General features: G+C 37.0%; 1 long non-coding RNA gene across 1 annotated transcript in view; it reads right to left on the bottom strand.

The window, feature by feature from the left end:
* LOC308193466 overlaps positions 1-19,750 on the bottom strand; it is a 134,316-nt gene that overhangs the window by 54,516 nt on the left and 60,050 nt on the right. The gene's annotated exons all lie outside the window — the stretch shown is intronic.

Here is a 19,750-nt window from a genome sequence, read left to right as displayed (position 1 = left end):
AAAGTGAGTACTTAGCTATAAAGAAAGAAAGGGGTGATGATAGAGGCTGAAAAAAGTTGTAAAATTACATGGAGAGTTACAAAGTTTAAAATAAAAATAAAAACCTTTTGCAGTTCCATAATGGAATTCATAACATCTCCCAGAAACAGATTATTTGTTTAACTGACATTTTTATAAACTTTTGCAAATAATCTCAGGCATTATTTTCTTTTCCACAAAGCTGTGTAGCAGCTCACAAATTTCATTATGATCGTTTCATAAAATGTAATATGGATCAAATGCACTGAACCTGTCATAATGCATATGATTTAGCTAGTATTATTAATGACAAGTCCTGTAATAAAAGTGGAACATTTATCTTTGTTTAATTCAGATGCACATGCAGGGACTTAAGAACTACACTGTTTTCCATCATGTATTCTTGTATACCGAATCATTAAGTTTCATGTTAAAAATGATGTTCAGAAAACAGTATTGTGTAAAAGGACTCTATTAAGAGAACAATAAAAATGGCTCAGGTTTTAAAATAGCTTGAATCATTTTATATTCCAATATAATGCTGATTAACAAAAGCTATCAATTCAAATCCAAACAACTCAAGCATTCATCACAGACTGAATCACAATTCTTCATCTATTTCCTCTCTTCCTGGACCACCTGCCCCTTTTAAAATGAGGTGGTGTTTTGTTTTTATTATTAATTTTTTATTTTATTTTATTTTATTTTATTTTATTTTATTTTATTTTATTTTATTTTATTTTATTTTATTTTATTTATTTTTTTATTATTTTATTTTATTTTATTCTGTGTGGAATCAAACACAACAAATGGTAAGCTCAGTCCACAGAGGCTTTGCTCTGAGAATTTTCAGCTGTTCATTCTGCAGGAGAGGAGGTTTGCTCTCCCTTTCCTTTTACAAATAAAGCAAAGAAGAAATTGAACTTCCAGAGCCTTGGCTCCTGCCTAGCCACGAGCACCACAGATTCTCTGGATTCCTAGTACAATGATTATCTAATTGTCCAGGGGAAAAGCTATCCTGCTGTGCACCTCACTTACCTGAGGTGCCTGATTTAAGAACCTCATCATTAGAAGGTATCTTGTCTTCACTGAAATGCTCTTCATGACTGGTCTAAAGCCAGTTTAAGACAAACTCACTCTCAAGAGGACTTTCTTCATTATTATAGCAAAAGTGTAGGTATCACTTGGAGTATTGCATCCAGGGCCCCCAGCACAAGAAGGATATAGACCTGTTAGAGAAGGTCCAGGAGGGCCACAAAGATGATCAGAGGGCTGGAGCACCTCTCCTATGAAGAAAGGCTGAGAGAGCTGGGGATGTTCAGCCTGAAGAAGAGAAGGTTCCTGGGAGAAATCACTGAAAATAGAAGATTGAGAGGAGACCTCATCAATGTGTATAAATATCTGAGGGGAGTTTGCCAAGAGGATGGAGCTGATCTCCTTTTACTTGTGCCCAGTGACAGGACAAGAGGCAATGGGCACAAACTGAAGCACAGGAGGTTCCAGCTGAAAATGAAAGGGCACTTCTTTACTGTGAGGGTGCCAGAGCACTGGAACAGGTTGCCCAGAGAGGTTGTGGAGTCTCCTTCTCTGGAGACATTCAAAACCCACCTGGATGCAATCCTGCACAATGTGTTCTAGGCGATTTTGCTTGGCAGGGGAGTTGGACTAGATGATCTCCAGAGGTCCCTTCCAACCTCGGACATTCTGTGATTCTGTGATTGCAGCCTTTCAATACTTAAAGAGGGCTTATAAGAAAGATGGAGAGCAACATCTAGCTTAGACTCATAGAATAGCTTAGGTTGGAAGGGACTTCAAAGACAATCTAGTTCCAAGCCCCCTGCCATAGGCAGGGATGCCACCCACTAGATCAGGTTGCTCCAGGTCTCATCCAATCTGGTCTTGAACACCTCCAGGCATCCATAGCTTCTCTGGACAGCCTGTTCCAGTGCCTCACCACCATCTAAGTGAAGAATTTCCTCCTAACCTCTAATCTAAATCTCCCCTCTTTTTGTTTAAAAACATCCCCCCTGGTCCTGTCAATATCTGATTAAGCAAAGAGTTCTCCATCTTTTTTATAAGTCCCCTTCAAGTACTGAAAGGTTGCAAAGAGGTCACCCCAGAGCCTTCTCTTCTCCAGGCTGAACATCCCTAGCTCTCTCAGCCTTTCTTGTTAGGAGAGGTGCTCCATCCCCTTGATCATCTTTGTGGCCCCCCTCTGAAACAGTTCTAACAGATCAACATCCTTCAACATCCTCCTGACTATTTTTTATTTTATTTTATTTTATTTTAGCTATTTTATTTTTTGCTTGCATTCAGTATTTAAATAGTCCATGAAAGCAACTTCATGTACATTACTGATTAACAAATTATGTCAGCAGTTTACTATTGGACAGTGCTATATAGTGAATTCTGTAGCTAGGTTTTCTGTAGCAACATTTGTCTAATAAATTACTGTGCATCAGTTACAGCAACTCAGTCCCAAGGTACAAGGCAGTAGTCTCTTACAAAGAGCATTGTGGGGATGCTTACCGATAACTACACAGTCATTAGACTGAATATATCCTTAGGATACAAGGAAAAAAACATTTCAGGCTAACACAGAGACTGCTTTAGAAAACAAGGTTTTACAGAACTAATACAAGCAACATATATGGTTCTCTGACAGCCACCTCTATGGCTGAACTTAGAAATAGTTCCAAAATTAAATGTTTTAGTTCACTTCTGAAAGCACTGAAAAAAGGCAGAGTATGCCTTCATGATTCATCAGGAGTAAAATTTCAGTTCACAACAATTACACTAACTATACTGGAATTAAGTTACTTATTAAAAACAGGCAGACTCATGTAGAAAGCAGCTGCAAAGAAGAGTTTCACTTCTGCCTTTGCTCCCATTCCTTGCCCAAGAGAGGGAGATAGCAACTTGTGGGCTTCCTGAGAGTATCGTATCTATCTCTGAGAGTATGATGGGCAACAGCCATGTAGGCAGTCAGCAAATACAGATCAAGATATTAATTGGACAGTGTGAAGACATTTCTCTTCTTCTGACGCAAGGAATAAAAAGGGACAAGCTCAGTGCTGTGGAGTTGAAATAGACCTATATATGATCATATCAGCAATTTTCAATTATCATTGAAATATTTTTTTCTGAATAGTATAAGAAGGTGATAGTACTCTATACCAGGACTTTCATTTTACCATTCAGACCACCAAGGAAGAATATTGCCCACTGATGTGCTGAAAGGAATGTGAGCTGCCAACCTAGTCCAGGCAGAGAACAGATCTCATGCAAGCCAGTAAAGGTCATTAAAATGTTTCTTCTGTTCAAACTTAAAAATGTTCATTCTTAAAAATGCAAAGTTCTGTACAAATACTTTCTGATGCAGACACCTTTAAATATAAATTCTATTTTGGTTTTATTTCAGTGAGTGCTGTTGCTCAAGCATAGCTTTTAAAGACGCTTGACTGTATCTTAAAAAAAGGTTTACTCTTGGGTCTGACTCATTATTGAACATCACCGTCTGGGTGACAATAACTCTAGATTTGAAAAAAAAAAAAAAATCAAATTTCCCCCTTCATTTGATGAAGGTGGGTTTTCTGATAGAAATTATAGTACAAGCTGCCTAGATGCTTGGACTGATTAAGTTCATTGAGTTGAATACCAGATTTGATCTGTCATGTCTTTGTAGTTCAAATACAAGTCAAACTTTACAAGTTAACATTTAGCTATAGATGAGACAGCACAGTGGGTATTTTTAAGAGACAACTAGAAATGTACAAGCACTACAGTCTTGACAAGGGTATAAAACTAAAGAATGTCCTGAGATGAAGGGCCTTCTGCAAGGTTTTTGAGTTATCACAAATAATATTGGTATTGCTACTGAGTAAAATTTGTTGATGACTTTATCTTATCTCTCTGGCAGAATTAAGCAATTTCATTCACTTGCATAAACATTAAGATGTTATCAAGAGCTGACAAGCTCAGTAACAGGAAAAAAAAAAAGAATAAAGACAAGGTATCTTTTTTAATTGAATTAAACTACAGGACTCTCAGAAAAAAAAAAATCTGCAGGATAAATTCTTAATTGCTTCAGCCTTTATTTCTTCAGTTTTATTTGGGTGTCCGTTGTTTAATTTAACACTCCAGTGCACTATCCAATGAAAAACTACGTGTGACAGTTATCAACTTTCACATTTTCACTTATAGTAACAAATTAAGACCTTCAGTACAAATTATTATTATTATTTATTATTTATTATAACAATTCCCAGATGTGGGCTCCAATAGTTCATGCATCACTAAATCTATCAAGTAATGATTGTGTTCTTGCAGCTAACAGAGATGGAACCATTCATTTTTTAGTGTCTTTTTCCTATGCTGATGTTAAGTTTTGCCTTAGCTGTTTCAGACAGAAATGAATGGTTCCCCCAAGGCAGAAAGAATCTGTAAATTTAGCTTTGAATTCTACCCCAAATCCAATTATTATAACAAGCCTGCTACTAGTGTTATAGTTAAATGCTTGTCACTGTTTCTATTATAAACCTTTACATGGGAGTTTATAACTCAACCATTAAAAAAAAAAAAAGCTCCAAGTTACAGCTTGGCATGTATGGTTTCAGCCCAGAAAAAAAAGAAAAAAAGAAAAAAATAATAATAAACTTGCAAAGACACTTCCCCTTCACCTATTTTATAAACCACCTCATTAGTGATTTTTAAATGTTTAGGAGGGAAAAAGAAAAAAGTTTCAAAGAAATTGAAAAATAACAAAGAACATGCAAGCCTTCATTCATCTTGTATGAAATCAACAGCAAAAGTTGAGAAACAACTGGACCAAAAATTTTGGGAGCAATCCATCTCTGGGTAAAACCTTGATTACAGAATCTTTCTTGACACTGTTACTGCTGCAGGCTCCTTGACAAATAAGTGTTTCTTGAAATAGGCTGTAGTATGGTTTTACCAAGCCCCGCAGATGAGCTCTACCACAACTGCTCTCTCACTCCTCCTCCTCAAAGGGAAAGGGGGGGGGGGGGGGGGGCGAAATATGATGAAAAGGGCTTGAGCGCTGAGATAAGGACAGGGAGATCACTCAAAATGGGCAAAAAAAGACTCAGCACTGGGAGATTAGCGAAATGTATTACCTGTTACTAACAAGCTAGAGAAGTGAGAAACAAAGAAAACCAACTAAAAACACCTTCCCCCCATCCATCCTCTTTCACCTCCTCCCCCTGAGCAGCAGGGGAAAGGGGGAATGGGGGTTGCAGTCAGTCTATAGCACTTAATCTCAGCTGCTCTTTCATGGTCACTCTCTGCCCCCGCTCCCCGTGGGGTCCCTCCCACGGGATGCCATCCTTCCCGAACTGAGCCTGCGGGGGCTGCCCACAGGCAGCAGCTCTTCAAGAACTGCTCCCACACGGCTCCGTACCACGGGGTCCATCCCCCAGGAGCAAACTGCTCCAGCACGGGTCCCCCACGGGCGGCAGCTCCCCCCAGGCCCCCTGCTCCTGCGTGGGCTCCTCTCCACGGGCTGCAGCTCCGGCCCGGGGCCTGCTCCTGCGGGGGCTCTCCATGGGCCGCAGCCTCCTCCAGGCCACATCCACCTGCTCCACCGGGGGCTCCTCCACGGGCTGCAGGGGAACTGCTGCTGTGTGTCTGGAGCACTTCCTGCCCTCCTTCTGCATTGACCTTGGCATCTGCAGGGCTGGTTCTCTCACATTTTCTCACTCCTCACTCTCCCAGCTGCTGTTGTGCAGCAGTTTTTGTTTTTTTTTTTTTTTTTCCCCTTTCTTAAGTCTGCACTCACAAAGGCGTAAACAACATTGCTTATTGCTTTGTCTCTGGGCAGTGGTGGGTCCCTTCTGAGCCAGCTGAAACTGGCCCTTATCTGGCATGGGGCAGCTTCTGGGTTATTTTCATAGAGGCCACTCTTGCAGCCCACTACTACCAAAACCTTGCCACATAAACCCAATACAATGTTACGGTTAATACATACTTGCTGTAATTACCTGATCTAAATAATGATAAATATTAAAGAGTGAAGGGACAAGAGAAATGTCACCAAAAGACTTGAGGAAGTCCCAATATGAAGCTGTAGAGAGTAGACCCGTATGCAGAACTGCAGTGGTGGCACCATCAGTGACATATTCAGCTAGCATCCTGACTTGTTGATGCATGCTTTTTTCAATCAACTGCACCATAACAAATGTGATTTTTCTTATAAGATATAAATTAAAGTCTGTGCATTTTCTTATCCTATGGTGTTACAAATTATGGAAACCAGCACTCATCAATCAACTCAGCAGTGCAGTTTTGGACATGGAGAAGCCAATACCTAGGACAGGGATAAGAGCAGTCAGATTTGCTTTTAAAATATAGCCAGAAGCATCCTGTTCTAAAATATATCACTTACTAAAACAGTGCACTGGGGAACATCGGAATGAACTGTTATATTAGGATGCTGGAGAAAAGGTTTTCAGACAGCTTTGATTTTGATTTCATCCTTTTTTTTTTTTTTTTTTTTGTGTGTGTGTGTGTGATTTGTTTGTAGTAATTTTTTTTCAAAGCATTATTCATCCTTTGTTTGGTTGACTTTTTCAGTATTACTTCAGGAAATTATCAGAGGGTTTACAGTTTACAGTCTAGGTTTGCATGAGGGTTTACAGTCTAGGTTTGCATGAGTTGCTCAATAGCTTCTGTCCAATCCACCTTACTTTGATGTTGTAAGGTTCCCTCTGCCATTGCTTTGTGTCTTTAGAATTTCTCATAATCTTTTACAGTACAGCTTAGACTCAACTAATTAAATGTGTGATCAGCAGGCTGTCACCCAGTGTGACCTTTTACAGATCGTAGCCTGAGTACAATACCTGCCTTCCCCCTCTTAACCTTTTGGAATTTTGAAATATACCATTTAAACCTATCTCTGTTGTTTTATTGCTGTTTTCTTATTTTGTATTCAAACACAAATCCATTTTATTTTTTTTTGTTAATACTATTTTATACATATAGATACATACATATGGATAACATTATCCATTATAACATTATAACATTAACTGAACTGAATTGGCATGGATACTTTCAGTTCTAGGAATCATACTGATGAATAACAAAAGATGATTTGATTATATGTGTTTTATGCACCACCTATAAGACACTCTGACATGTAAGTAGACGTGCATATACTTCAGTTTTCTTATATTTTGCTGAACTTCAGTATTTTGCTTAATTGTTAAAAACTGCATTTTAGGATTTAATTCATTTCTTTAAGGTAATCTATTCAGCCTACTCATTATTTCGTGAGGTTGCTACGGGGCATATAGAGTGACTTTGCTGACAGACGTAAGCGTATTAACAAGCAATATTTCAGTGTTTTTAATTTACAATGCTAAATTCTTACTCTACGTGAATACAATCTGAATGGCATGACGAGCTCATGGAAATATATGGAAATACAGACCTTCATTTACACTCTTTTGATAAAATGTTGTACTACAGAGGCTAAATATATTTGTAATGTGCTTAGTCCCTAATTGTTTGAACTTCGTTTTAGAAGTAACTCCTGCAAACAACAGGAGATTCCTGATAGCATGCTGACTCAGTTTATCAACCATATGGATAGAAAGCTTAAAATCATAAGTAAATATTTTGAAAAGTGTCTTGCAGTAACCTCTTGAGCAAACCTCAGGTTTGCTTGAACTATGCTGTAAGGAATGACTCAGACCTGTCATCAAGCTCCACAAATCCTCCCCACCCAAAACTGTGGTGCCATTGCAGATATCAAAGCATGTATGATAGATAAGATATATGGAAGGCCTCATAATTTAAAATGAAGGTTTCAATATAACAACAATTGAGACTAAAATGAATCTACCTGTGGCTTAAGAAAATTATCTGCCCTGAACTAGATAGCTAGACTTCCTGTAGAATATATGAAATATATTAAACTTTTCATGCTGATCTTGTACTTTTAGCAAGTTCCATGTCAATAGGAAATCCAATATATAATAAATAAATAAATAAAAAACATATGCCTTAAATCTTGTTCCTGTCTAATATTAAAATGTTTTACTCTGTTTCTCTGTTCAGCACTCATAGCCCTGAACCTCCCCCAAGAGAAAGTATTTAAATCCTTTCTTTTGAAACAGTTGGAGTCACTGAACTAGAGCCATTACATTACCCTAAGAAACAGGCAGAGGTGATAATGACTTTCATAAACCTGCCAGTACAAAGGTTTCAGCACTCTTCCAGGACTTGAGAAAATTGGTATCCATAGGAAAGTGAACTTAGGTGTTTTCATTTTCCAAGGAGATTCTACTATATGCTTTCCCAGGCAAGTGTCCAAAGTGTGATGGTTTTGCCCTATCACTCTCCTGGGGAAAATGTTTCATTTGCATTAAAGAATGAAAACTTCTGTAGCCCAGAAAGGGAGAGAAGTCCATTTTTTTGGACTTTCTGTACAATACTTAGTGTAATGAGCAGAAAGTCTGGATTCAAACAGTCATTAACTTGAAATGTACAATTTTATGTTGCTACTGTAAGTACTATGGTCTGGTGACCCAGAGATCTCATTCTAGTATTCTCATGAACAGAAGACTAAAGAAGAATTTGGGCATTGTTTTATTGCAATTGACAATTACAGACAAAAGTCTGTGAAATTTCTTGCACTATCAAGTTTAATTTTTTGAAAGACTCCTATTGAAAAGCAAGGTCAAATTGCAATTTTAAGAGGAGAACAGGTTTTGTGAACTCTGTCATCACTTCATCTTGCCTTTATGCAAATAAAATTGTATATTATGTTCCAAGTCACAGTACATTTATTCTCAGATAGTTTTACACTGCAGTCACCACCACATATTTTCTGTCAAAATGTTTATGTCAACTGTGGAACTGTTACAGAATCTAGCTACGCTTCTATAGTTTGGAAAGAGCAGACTTCCTCTGGGCTTGGCACATCTTTTTTTTCACAGCATAAGTGAAGTATATTTCCAAGGTTTTAATACAGTGTAGTGATCAATAAAGCAGGAGTACAGCTATTTCCATAATGCTTAAAAAAGGGTTATAACCCCACCACCATTCTTGGTATACATTGATTCCTGCTAATGCTGAAACCTAAACAGGTTCTTCTTCATTTGAGCATTATGGAATTGAAACTCCTCAAACATACTAAAGAAAATATCTTCAAAGCTTCATAGTAAACTGGCTAAAAATTATTACTTCCAAATTACAAACTATGAATTAATTAAGTTTATATGCAAAATATAACACCCACTGGAAAGATTCAGACTTGTTTTTTCATTTAAAGTTTTTTTAATTTATTTTTTCAACCCCCTGAGGGTCTGACTACAAAATCTTTAAGATAAAAATCCTATACACTAATTCTAAAGCATTGCAGAGGAAAAAGCCCAAGTGAGCTGGCTGGTATATCCTATGCTACTGATGCTGGTCAGAGAAGGTAGGGTAGCTCATTAGCGGAGTGGCTCTACAGTAAACCATGGCCTTAGGCATCAACTGTCTGTGACTTAAAGTCCAATTTTGTGAATTGTGGCTGTGTTACCTTGGCATATTTTTGCAGCATTAAAAAATATGTATATCGTTGGGCACTGAGAGAGTAAGATAAGTTACAACATAGAAACTGTTGAGGTGGTAAGAATGACTCAGTGATTCACAAAGATAATGCTGAACTTCATGAAAGTTATATACCCCTATAAGCCCTCAGAAACAGAAGATGACAATTCAGCATAACTGAATATCAGCCATTTGGAAAAATGGATGCTGATGGTGAGCATGTGAACAGGTAAACTAGTTGAATGCCAAACCTAGTTATCTACTGTGTATGAGCTAATGAATAAGTGGTGCATACTGTTAAGCTGTGCATATTCTGCTAACAAAGACTCTTTTCATGTAGCAAAAACTGTATGAACAAGGTGTTCATGAGGGAGAGTTACAATGCCTCCCTATATGACATATTTAAATTTTATAAATCATCTATACATCCCCTCTTATCAGGAATGCGAAACACGAAACAGGGTCAGGGTCCACAGCTTTCATCCCATCCCCTTCTTTTACGGACGATACAGATCCAGTTTAGGTTATAGTCCAGAGTAAGAAAGTTTACAAGAGATCCAGAATTAAGCTGAGATCCTTTGATTTCTTTGTGGTGTTGTAGTGTCCATTTTTCACCTTAGGAAGTCTTTGTCATTTTTGATCTGACCATGAAGCTTTTCAATGGAAATTGAAAGCTATGCCATTCTTGCATCTCACATCTTCACAGGGAAGAAATAATATTAGTTGATCATGTCATTCTTACATGATATTCTGCAGGTGACTGATCTAAATCTTCATGAGGCTTGAAGGGTCACTTGTATGTTCTTTGTTTTTCACCTACAGAGGGTGATTTATAAAGGACAAGTTTATGATTGACTAGCTTTTGCTTGTCCTGGTTTAAATAAGTGACAAGGAACAACTGCTGTGTTTATAAACATGACTGGAGTTTATTTTTAATCAACTTTTATCTCCTATTAAACCTTTCTAAAGGGAAATAGGCTATATTAAGACATACTTGATCAGAAAAAAAAATAAATAAAAAAGAATTGAATGCTTCTGTTATTTAGCATGTAGGCAATTTATTTCATATCCTCAACAGCCTTCATCAGTATAAGTCTTACTAATTTTTACTGTGCAAATAGGTACTGTTGCTGGTATGGAATTATTAGAATTCAGATTTGATGGCCTCAAAGTTGTAAAAGTAAAGTAAAAATGCCATTAAATCCTAAAACCCAATTCACTAACAGGCAACATTGTCCTGGGAGAGGGTAAATCTATACTCACCTCAATTAATTGTTAATGTATAAATGTATGTTATTAATGTTGATCCACCACTTATTGGATTCAAGTCTTGCCATTAAATCTGTGAATCCCATCAGGAGCTATTTAAGATGCCTGCATTACTCCCCCTTTCTTCTTGCCTCCCAAAACCTGCACATGATGTTATTGACCTTACACTTCTGTCTTTTACTATCGCTATAGAGATAGAGATATATGAGGGTGATGGTGGAAGGGGGGGGGGGGGGGGATATTTGTGACAGAATCAATGTGGAGACCGAATTTCCACTCAAACATACATATCATTCTAAAAAAAAAAAGTCTCAGTTGTATTTAAGTGGATTTTGTTGGTATAGGTAATATATCCCAATATTATAGGTAAAGTAAAGCTACATGACTAAGATTACAACTGATACAAACTCTCAGCTCCTAGCTCAGTTTTCCCTTCTATCTGAGATGTATTTGAGTCTTTGTCCAAATAATTTTTTTCCCTATAATTTGAAAGTCTCAACAATAATATGTGGTATATCTTGTTTGTTTTTCTGTAGGAATGCCAATCTGACAGGCAACCTAATGGCATTTTTGAATTTACAATATTACAACAAATAGAACCTTTTGTTGTTGTTGTTGTTGTTGTTTGTAAAATCAGCAGATCAGCAGATCTCTGGAATAGAGAAAGACCTATTCAAGATCCAGCACTCATCATGAGCAATGCATATCCTAAAACAGAGTATTCTATTGAAAGAATTAAATAAAGGGAGATCTTAAGGATCAAAGCATTTCAGTCCTTAGTTGTGTGTAGTTTATCTAAATGTTTTTTAGACACCTACAGGACAAAGCCAAAGTTTGCGAAGTATAGAGAGCAAATGGTGAAATCTACTGTAAAAAGAGTTCAATTTAAAAGCAGTCCTGAGATTTAGGAAATATAATAGTAGGAAAAAGAGCCTGTGGATATTAGCATACATATTAGCATAAAAGGAATACAAGGAACTCAGTAAAACAACTTGTGTTTTACTAAATATTGCACCATATGTGCAGGAAAAACAAAGTCACAATGGAACACTGATGCCTATATTAAGAATATAGGCATATCTTAGAAATATAATTCAGCTTTTAGATAGCAGCAGAACCCATAGAGGCTGAGATTGTAACCTTCAATACGTAAGTCATAATACATTACTAACTCAACAAAGAAAATAATAACAGTTTTTTTAAATAAAAAGAACAACATTAAAAAGGTTGTTAAAAATTCTAGAAAAGTGCAGCCAAAAGGATAAAATGGTTGCCTGTATGAAATGGTTACATGTATGAAGATTGCTTACAGATGACCAGAGAAATGAAGCCAGCTTAGAACAAACTTCAAAAATATAGCAAATTGGAAGAATACAAAAATATATTTAAAGTATGAAGATACCCTTAAAAAACAAAAAACAAAACAAAACAAAACAAAACCACTAAAGTCATGTCCACATGAGGAAAACACAAAAGGAAAACTGAAATGGAAAATAAAATTTAAAAAGCTCAACATCACCAGCATCATTAAATAAATAAATAAATAAATAAATATAAGGAGATACACTTCTCTAAGGGAAAAGATCCAACAAGAAATCCGTTGATGCAAGATGCCTGCCAGGGAGTCTTTAGGGTTGGTAGATCATGAAAGAGTGAATGTACCTAAAAATATAGGCATAGAAGGAAAAATAGATTATACTTTCACATTCATGTCTAGTGCAGGAGATCTTAAATATTCCCACACTAGAACCTTTCCTCACATTAGGCTAGCCAGAGAAAATGTCTGATATTTAAGTGTGAACACGGAGGGGTTTAGCACAAGTCAACAAAATGAAGAATAACAAATGAATACAACCAGCTGTTATTCCTTCAAGAGTTGTAAAGGAACTTGAGTATGAAATAGCTAAGCTGTCAGATTCAAATGTAGTAATAACTTCTAATTTATGACTGCCCTAATACCATAGGATGAAATATGTTTTTTTTATATCGTAGGATGACATATGATTTTTTTCTGGTTTCTTTGAAAGGAATGAAGATTTTCTTTTTTGAAAGACTTTAAATATGACTCATGAAATGCTAACCAGAAAAATAAATCAAAGTACTCCCAAATTAAATATAAACAATAATGTTATAGAAAAATCAGTGTAGCTCTTATAAAAGAAAGTCTGAACTTAGAACATTTTTTTAGGAGTCAAAAAATGTGTGGACAAGAGAGATGGGGTCAAAAAAGTCTAACTGGATTTCTAAAAAGTATTTGACAAAATTCTTCACTAAAAGGTTTTAAAGAAACAAAAGCATAAAGGAGGAAAGATCCTGTAAGCTAATTACTAGCTAGAAGATAGCAAGTCAAGGATAGAAATAATTAGGCAGCTTGAACAGTGTAGGGAGGTCATCACCAAAGATCTGCAGGGACCGGTCCTAAGGCTTGTGCTCTTGAAAGGCAGAATAAAACATCCAATTCAGATTTGTAAAGATAAAAACAAATATGACAAGTTACAGAAGGATTACACAATATTACAGGAGTGTAGTATAAAATGGTAAATAAAATTCAGTGTTGAAAATGTCAAGTGATATACCTGAGTAAAATCAATGAAACAACAGCAAATAAACTATCTTTAAATACAAAGCAAAAGTCCAGAAGTAGTTATAAGGAAAAAAAATCTATGAGGTGTATGCAGTTCTATGAAAACATTTCTGCATTGCTTGGAAGTGGTCAAAAACAGAACTGTGTATTAGCAGTTACTAGGAACTAAGTAGAGAAGAAACATACATAGAATTATAAAATGCTTTGGGTTGGAAGGAACCCTAAAGATCATCTAATTCCAACCCCCTTGCAATGGGCAGGGATACTTCCCACTAGACCAGGTTGCTCAAAGCCCCATCCAACCTGGCCCTGAACACTTCCAGGGCTGGGGCATCCACAGCTTCTCTGGGATACCTATTCCAGTGCCTCACCATCCTCACAGTAAATTTTTTTTTCCTTATATCTAATCTAAATCTCCCCTCCTTTAGTTTAAAATCATTACTCCTTGTCCTATCACTACACTCCCTGACAAAGAGTCCCTCTCCTGCTTTCCTGTAGGCACTCTTTAGGTACTGGAAGGCTGCTATAAGGTCTCTACAGAGCCTTCTCTTCTCCAGGCTGAACAACCTCAACTCTCTCAGCCTGTCTTCATAGGAGGGGTGCTCTAGCCCCTTTGATCATCCTCATGGCCCTCCTCTGGACTTGTTATAATATGTCTATATACTTGTGCTGGGGGCCCCAGAACTGAATGCAGTACTCTAGGTGGGGTTTCACAAGAGTAGAGCGTGAGAATCACCTCCTTTGACCTGCTGGCCATGCTTCTTTTAATGCAGCCCAGAATACAGCTGGCTTTCTGATCTGCAAGTGCACACTGCCAGCTCATGTCGAGCTTCTTTTCAACCAGCACCCCCAAGTCCTCCTCAAAGTTGTTCTCAATCCATTCTCCACTCAGCCTGTATTTGTTCTTGTGATTGCCCAGGACCATATGCAGGACCATGCACTTGGTCTTGTTGAACTTCATGGGGTTTGCACAGGCCCACATAAATGCAAAGATTTGCCATTACATAAATCCATTGTGCTTCCTCCAACACACTTGAGTTTTGCTGAAAGATATGGTCCCCTACTTCAGAAGATTCATATTAATACATGAAAAGATATGAAGATGGGCAGTGCGGATAATCCAAAGTGAGAAATAAGTAAGACAAAAGATTCAGATTTCGGAATAGTGAAAGGGTCAATGGTAAAAGAGAATTATGTAATACATACAAAGATAAGTTAGCTGTGAAACTATTGTGAAATCAAATTGCTTTTTAGTAGTCAAAGATGGTGTGTTTTCGCACATTTTTTGCACACAACATTGCTTTATTGGCTTGGAGCTGGCCGGAGCTGGCTCTGATCTGACATGGAACAACTGCTAGACCCTTCTCACAGAGGCCCACCCTGCAGCCCCCCAGCTACCAAAACCTTGCCAGCTAAACCCAATACATTGCATAATCTCAGGTAAATGTTGCAGATTTCTGAGTACATTAAAGTTCTAGATGTAACAGCCAAGGCGACTGTTTGTAAGAGACGTCATGTCTTAAAGCCTCCATGCTCCATGATACAATAAAAAAAAAAAAAAAGATTAGAAATAATTAGAGAGTTTATAAGCAGGAAGAAAAACTTAAATTTTAATCATGTAAAAAGATTCAAATAAATCCGTAATTATTTGTATAGCTATTGTGCTTAAAAACTGCAATGGTTCTCAGAATCAACAGCACAAAAGGCAACTGGTAATATGATTACAATTCTATGAAAACTGAAAATGTTGAAAGCAGCTAAAAAGTTGCATTGTAAACAGTGGATTTACTTCAGGATTTTATTTAATTTGTATGTTTTGCCTGTTTGACATTTTTCTGCCCCATGTAAAATGAAATAAGTGATTTAACTCTTTTCTAAAATGGCTTCCAAGACACGGGATTATACCTATACACTGACAGAAAATTAATGCTTGCTGAAGTACTCAAAGAGACTTTCTATGTTCCTGTGGAACATTCATGGAACATTCATCTTTGAGGCACCTAATATATGAATAAATAAGTACTGGCATTGAGGGAGGATGGGAAACAAGTATTTGTAGTACAGCCAAGAGGTAAGATGGGTCAAACCAAAACCATCAGCATTACACTAAGAGAATCTTGATATATTCTCCTGTCATGGCATTAATGTCTTACAATAGTACTGATCTTTGTGACCTTAGCAGGAGAACTCCGTGTTGACTTGCAGCCTCGCTGATACACGCAGGAACATATAAATAACACAGATGTGCTAGAAGTTAGAAACATAAGCTTCCTTTGTATCTTTTCAAATCCCATAGTTCATTGCTAAGGAACGTAAATAAAATAAATATATTTTGTATGACAGAGGAATGTCTCAGTTATAAGAAGGAAAACATAAGCAAATGTCATAAGCTGAACGTAAGAAGAGACATTCTGGAGCCCTGGACCTTATTTTGTAAAGCATAAAGGTTTTTAAACCCTTTTTTTTAAAGGGGGACACAACACCAAATTCCACATTAACATAATCCTACATTAGCATTTTAATGCATGTGTGTTTTTAATATGTTAATGACCCTTAATGAGCAAAAGGTTATAAATCAGTCTGGAATCTTCCTACAACTGGTTTTTTTTTTTTTTAACCTTTCATCCCTTATCTTCCTTGCTTCTGCTAGCTCAACGCTACCAGTCTCTATTTTCTTTAAGGCTTCCTTATTTTCTCAGCTAAAGACTACACAAGCTACAAGTCTCCTTATTTTCTTCAAGGTTTCCTTGTTTCTTCCCAGTTTGGGACTACAATTTCACCAACAGTACTTTTGAGAGTTACATCTCCAAAGGCATGAAGCATTTTTTTTGAATGAATATGTCATGATCCATTGCACAGACTGGCCTTTGAATACTCATCTCCTTGGGAAAATTGCAGGAGATTTTTCAGTAGTTCTTGAATCATTCAGGAACCAGACAGATTTCTTTTAAAGATTCTTTATGTTTTCTATGGTCTATAACCATAGTTACATTTTAAGGTTAAACAGTGTCATCTCTACTCTGAAGATAATATTATACATATTTACATGAATTGTGCATGAGGAGGTGCACAGGAGGCTTATTTACAGAGTTAATAGACAAGCATTCAAAGAAAAAAAAAATTGTTCTGAATGCCTTAAAGCATAATGATCTCTCTAGGGTATGACTAAAAGCTTAAGATACTAGAATTGGCTGATTAAGAAATCATTTGTGCTCCCTTCTTGTTGGCAAGATATATACAATGTATTTCATTAAGCAGAGATATGATGATCAAACATGAATTATAACATTCTAGTAAGTTACAATGACACAGGCAAGCAAAACGAAAGAACAGTCAAGTTGATGAAAGTGAATTACAGGCTTCTTCTGCTGTTTTACCAGACAACTTTATACAGACAGCTTTTTCCTTTTCTTAAATTGATATCTAAAAAGACAACTTTTGTTGTTATTTTGTATGCAAATATAATCTATATTGTAGAACTGCAATATATGTGTATATATATATATCCATTTTCAAAGGCACTTGAAGACTTTACCCTCTAGCAATTAAAAATGGCCATTCTCCAAATTATTAACCAGTTTCCAATTTGATGCTATAATTCACATTTTTAAGAGAAAAAAAAGACTATAAAACTTTAGGGCATATGACAACAGTAAAAATAAGCATAAAAAGTATGTATTTTTACATGTAAAAATTATTTATTACAGAGTGACAATAAGATGATTCAGGATTCTGAACTTGTGATTAATATATTCTTATGTACATCAGCTTCACTTCATGCCTTGCTACACACCCAAGATGTCCATTAATCAGCACTGCCACATAGTTTGTCATATCTTGTAGCTTAAATAACACAATCACTCACGGTGGGAGGTATCTAAAGCTATATTACTTTTTTTCCACTTTGAGCTTAATTTCAGAGTTAGAACTTCTTAAGTTTTTTTGTTGTTTTTTGTTTTTTTGTTTTTTTTCACAAGACATTTTATCATCATTCTAGCACAGACACATGAACATGTCATGTAGAAGTAGAGCATAATCACAGAATCACAGAATATCCCAAGCTGGAAAGGACCCACAAGGATCATCGAGTCCAAGTCCTGGGTCTGCATAGGACCAAATGAAATCTTTTTAATATGTAGGTATTCCTGATCTACATTTGAGGAGTTTTCCTCAGCATACTGTGCAGTGAGTTATGGTGGCTTATTTGGGACTTTCAGATGAAGTGGCAAGATACTGGATTTAAAAAGTTGTAATTTAAAATAAAGTGTGATCTCTTTGTCAGCATGAATGCACCAAGGATGACAGTATCATCATCATACATTTAATAAAAAAATAGAAGATACTTGTATTTTGAAGAAAGTACGTAAAGCATCTGAAAAGAGAAACTGAAGTCTTGAATATTTTCTGTCAAATCTTATTTGGGGAAAAAAAAAAAACCAAAAAACTAATGAGTTACATTTAACAAAAACAAACAAACAAACAAACAAAACAAACAAACAAACATAGGAAACCAGAATTTCTTACTCCATTGATTTCTCCCTTCTCCAAGGGAACATCTCACATTTTGGACTGTCAAAATAATTGATGCTTCCCCCCCCCCCCCCCCCCCCCAATAAAATAATAAAACATTTTGTTTGACACGGGAGAAGCAAAGCTTTTATCAAAATACAGATATATAATAGTAAAAGCACTGAAAAAGAAGAAGACAATTTTCTTCTGCCTCTTGCCTTGTTCTCAGCCCTGAGAAAAAGAATTTCTTCCCTTCTCTTTTTTGAATTATATCAAACTTATGAACCAAGTACCCTATATTAGTGTATGGTAAGGTCCCTCATATTCTACTACTGATGTCATCCTATTTATAAAAAGTAATGGAACACTCACTAAATCTAAAGCCATGGTATCTAAAAATTTCAGCTGATAGGGCATATCTAGGATTTAGTCGCTCTTCTAAATTAAAAATGTTGAAAGTCTTCTATAATTTTGAATTACAGAATCACAGAATATCCTCCCCCTGGAAAGGATCCCCAATGATCACTGAGTCCAGCTCTTGGCTCCACGCGCGACCACCCAAAAATCAGACCATACGCCTGAGAGCATTGTCCAAATTCTTCTTGAACTCCAACAGGTTCAATGTTATGACCATTTCTCTGGAGAGCTTGATCTAGTGCCAAACCACCCTACCTTTAGCTAACATCCACCCTGAACCTCTCCTGATGCAGCTTCATGCCATTCCCTTGAGTTCTATTGCTGGTCACCAGAGAGCAGAGCTCAGCACCTGCCCCTCCGCTGCCCTCATGGGGAAGCTGCAGGCCGCCATGAGGCCTCCCCTCAGTCTCCTCTTTTCTAGGCTGAGCAAACTAAGTGACTTCAGCAACTTCTCATACATCTTGACCTCTAGACCCTTCACCATCTTTGTAGCCTTACTTTGGACACTCTTTAATAGTTTTATGTCCTTTTTATAATGTGGTATCCAAAACTACACACAGTACTCAAAGTGAGATTGCACCAGTGCACAACAGAGAGGTACAATCTCTTCCCTCAGCCAGCTAGCAATGCACCCGTGGGTACAGTTGGCCCTCCACAGTTGATTCATATTCAACTTGCCATCAATCATGATCCCCAGATCCTCTTCTGTGGGGCTGCTCTTCAGCCTCTCATCCCCCAGTCTGTACATCTAGAGTTGTCCCTTCCCAGGTGCAAAATCGGGCACTTGCCCTTGTTAAACTTCATACTATTGGAGATTGCCCAGCTCTCTAATTTGTCAGGATCTCCCTGAAAGGCCTCTCCACCCTCAACAGAGCCCACAGCTCCTCCAAGTTTAGTGTCCTCCACAAACTTTGTTAGTATACCTCCAACTCCAGCGCCCAAGTCATTTATGAAAACATTAAAGAGAACTGGCCTTAAAATGGATCCCTGCTAGTGGCTGTCAACTAATGTAACCACATTTACTAGAACCCTTTGAGCCTGAGCTGTCTGTCAATTCTTCATCCATCATGCTACATATTTATCTAGCTGTGTGCTGGACATTTTATTCATAAGGATACTGTGAGAAACAGTATCAAAACCTTTACTGAATTCAAAAAGATTGCATCAACTGGCTTCCCTTGGTCAGCTAGATGGGTGACCTTGTCATAAAATTAAATTAAGTTTGTTAAGGACCCTCCCCTCATGAACCTGTGGCTGTGATCAATTACTGCATTGTCCTTCAGGTGTTTTTCAATAACTCCCAGAATAATTTTCTCTATATTTTTACCAGCAGAGAGAAATACTGGTGTCTAGATTTATACTACTGGTTTAGAAAAGCCTCGGCTGTTTTTCTTG

This window comes from Anser brachyrhynchus (assembly GCF_964034855.1).
Source record: "Anser brachyrhynchus genome assembly, chromosome: 3".
Classification (NCBI taxonomy): domain Eukaryota; kingdom Metazoa; phylum Chordata; class Aves; order Anseriformes; family Anatidae; genus Anser; species Anser brachyrhynchus.
The sequence above is the reverse complement of the archived record's forward strand: the minus strand, read 5'-3'. Positions and strand labels throughout refer to the sequence as shown.